Genomic DNA, 3,523 nt, shown 5'->3' with positions numbered 1-3,523 from the left:
TGCCCGGTGACATTTGAAGGACGGGAACAGGAGGGGATTGACATTTTGCAGAGAAAAGGCAAAAAGCACCAAAAAATGTTTAGCATTTTGAGTGGTGCCAACTGGGACATGAAAGCACTGCAGCAGCTTCAAGTGCAGCAGGACATCCTCTTCACCCCCATCCCTTCCCACCTGGACAAGAGGCAAGGAAGTACGTACTAGAGGAAGCTGGGGAGGACTTGGGAGGCAAATCCTGACTAGGCTGAGACAGAAGAACAGGGAAGAGGCAAAGGACAAGCCGATGAGTGGACTGAGAGGCTGCTGGCTTTGCACAGTTGGGAGGGGAGTGGGGTGGGCATGAGGAGTAATGAGGAGAGCTCCTGTGAGCTGCTGTTTGCTGCTTGGGCAGCGCCTCACAGGGAACAGGGCAAGGGATTATGGAGCTCGTTCTCTTTTTGTGGGAAAAGGTGTGGAGCAAGGATGTATTGTGCTGTTAATTCATGTACTTGGTATGAAGGATACCTGGTGCTATGGTCCCTTTAAAGCCTGTAGTCTCAGTTGATATTACTGTCAAATGCTAGGTTTGGTCCATGAGGCACCATTGAGAAACCTTCCTGAGAGCTTCTGGAAGGATATGACTGTCTTCATCTGGCCCAAGGGTATCTGCTGCATGGGAAACCTTCCATTTTCCTGCTGTATTGCCTACCTTTTTTCTGGAAGAAATTGAAACAGGTTAAAATGTTTCAATGGTGTCTCAAAACTGAATTATGTGAAAGACTCTGTAGTAGGTTACAGCTCATTTTGAAAAGTCTGTTTTGTTCCCCCCCCCCAGAGATCTTGGCCCAGATCTCAAAAAGAGAACTGGGATGGTTCTAGAGTATATTAAGAGGTGATGCATCCAAATAACTGTTCTGTCCCTCTTATATATTCCTTCTACTCTTATACTTTTATCTCTCTTATCTGTAGCTTTGATGTATTTAAGCTGTGCTTTTCAGGGCTTCCTAACTTTATTATAAGTAGAACAGATGATAGTTTCTCTTGATGGGGGACAGTAATGGGAAGCTGTAAGACTCACTTATGCCTTTCTCAGAAAAGTTTTAAGGTAGAAAAGCTACAGTTGTGAGATGGCTGCTTATCTCCTACTGCTGTTCTCACGGAGGCAAATGCCAAACTGCAGTATTTCATGTCTGGCTTTTTTTTTTTTTTAAAGATTTTTGTGGATGAATTTTGGTTTGGGTTTGTTTTTTTTGTTTTGTTTTGTTTGTTTTTTGTGTGAAGGGAGATGGCAACTATCAGTAATGGAATTTCACAAAAAGCATAAGATGCCTGTTAAATTCCACCTTCTGAGAATTAAACTTACCTACTGCCAAACAGAGATGAGATTTGGCTTTTGTTTGCTCTGCCTTGGTACTTGCATATTTGAGGTAAGCCAGATGAAAATGGAAATAGCAAAGCTTAACATGTTAATTGCCAAGCCTATTAAGACACAAGATGTGAAATTTTCAAAAGTATCTCAAGTATGTTAGGGGCAGCAAAACTGGCCCATCTCTGCTGTTCTTGAACACAACAACGTTTGTTTTCCATCATCATCCTAGTAAAAGGCTTTATTAGGCCTAGAGACTTCTGCTGATACCCAAGATAGGACAGGCAGCACATAAATTAGTTTAATTTATCTGCTGTTAGTCATGGGAAATTCCATCATGACCATGAATCTGCAGTGGTTTAGAGTACTCTGTATGGGGAGTCTACAAAGACTGGAAATGTGAAGCTATCCCAGGGGTATAAGGTGTGTGAGAACTTTCAAATGACATCCAATTACTATCATTAGACTGCAAAATTCTTTAAGTTACTGAGTAAGTGACTTAGGTAGCCCAGGCTCTACGTTAGAAACAGTTTTAATTTAATGTCAACTCTTTTAACTTCATACCAAAATAGAGAGTATTTCCTATTAGTTTCTTGGTGTCAGTTCCTTACTCTGGCCACATTCTTCACTTTTTCTGGTTCTCTGGACAAACTTTTCTTTATGGTGTAAAGAACTTCACAGAGCCTCAAGGTATTTTGAGCTCTCACAGTCCTGTGTTTTCCTCTTTGTCTGACAGATCAGTTAGTCACCAAGTAAGACTATGCAAAACTCAAACTGGTTTAGCTCTTCATTTTACTCTTCAAGTTTAAATGCATTTATTATTAACTCTGATCAAGAGTAGTGCCAGGAAAAAAAACCCTCACTTTTTGTATTCAAATTATGAATTTTAAAGTTAGTAACCTAACTTTAAATGGCTCTTCAATAACTGAGTCAGGTGGTGAGATACAGATGAGCTTGTAAACCTTCTCTGACACACAACACAAATCCCAACCATATTTCCAATGAATCTTGTACACCTCCTCACAAGGCCCAGTCGGTTTTATCTTCCCTTTCTCTGGTAGCACCAGTTGCACACTGGCTTTAGAGAGCACATTTTGTCCATCAGAAGTAATACTTAGAAGCTGCCAACACATCAGTAGGTATCAAGTAAAGACCAGACTGACTCACAGGATCACTGAACAAAACCAGTCTTGCATCTCCTCATTGAAGGCCAGTGATTTTGCACTGGGTAAAGTAAATATAAAATTAAGAAAAAATAATGTTTCTTAACTAGAGGTATTGAGACAACTGTAACTTCTTCTGTGCAGTGAAATCAGCCTCTTAGATTTTTTGTTTTGCATTTGGGAGCTGTGCTATAATGCCTCAAATGATGGATGGTGAATATGAGCACGTTGTGAGGCCATTTTAGGCTCAAGGTTGTAGAGGTTTTTTTGCTCCTTTTTTTTTTTTGATTTCCTCGCTCCTCTGAAAAATTACCAAACTACATCTGCGAGTGTGATGTTCTTTTTTAATATATTGCCTTTCTAGTCGTGCATCCCTAGTTTTCTATTCCACAAGCATTTTATGAAATACTGGCTGTAGAACGTAAAACGTTGAATATGGTGGCTGTTTGATGCCCGCACGTGTTTGCCGCATGACCCAACCTCCGCGGAGCGCTTTTTCGCTCCGCACGGTGCGCGTACCAGTAATTAAAGCCTCAAAGGTGCGCATAAATCTAAGGCACGTGGGTGGATGGAGCAGCCCGTGGAAGCGGGAGCGTGTCCGAGCCGCACGTTCGCGGCAGCGCTGTCGCTGCGGTGCGGGCCGGGCTGTGGGGCGCGGTGAGTGCCGCGCAGCGCCAACAACAGCAAAGCGGCTCCGTGCGCGGTGCGAGGCACGGCAAACTTTTAATGGGCAACGCGCAGGGCGGGCTCAGCGCCTTCCCCAGCTCCCGGGGAGGGCTCTGTCGTTCCCCGTTCCGGGCCGGCGGTGCCGGGGGTGCCCCGGAACCCCCCCGAGCCGCTCCACCGCCCCCTCTCCGGGCCCGGCCGCTCCCGGGGTGGGGCCGCTCCGCGCTGCCCGCGCCGGGCCCCGCTGACCCCGCCCTCCGGCCGACGGAGCGGAGGCGGCGGCGGGTCCCTCCGCGGCGGTCCGTGCCCCTCGGTGCCGCCCATGCCACGGGACCCGCCCGCCGGCTGCGGG

At 45.9% G+C, this 3,523-nt stretch overlaps 1 protein-coding gene across 1 annotated transcript in view; it reads left to right on the top strand.

Moving 5' to 3' along the window:
• Nucleotides 1–3,146: 3,146 nt before the first annotated feature.
• Nucleotides 3,147–3,523, top strand: part of WAPL (WAPL cohesin release factor) — a 65,729-nt gene continuing 65,352 nt past the window's right edge. Inside the window, exon 1 of the mRNA XM_027649345.1 lies at nt 3,147–3,162. The gene's annotated coding sequence lies outside the window, so the exon portion shown is untranslated. The remainder of the gene's footprint in view (nt 3,163–3,523) is intronic.

Source organism: Corapipo altera, unplaced genomic scaffold (assembly GCF_003945725.1).
Source record: "Corapipo altera isolate COAL_440 unplaced genomic scaffold, ASM394572v1 53, whole genome shotgun sequence".
Lineage (NCBI taxonomy): Eukaryota > Metazoa > Chordata > Aves > Passeriformes > Pipridae > Corapipo > Corapipo altera.
Note: the sequence above shows the minus strand (reverse complement) of the source record. Positions and strands in the feature narration are given on the sequence as shown.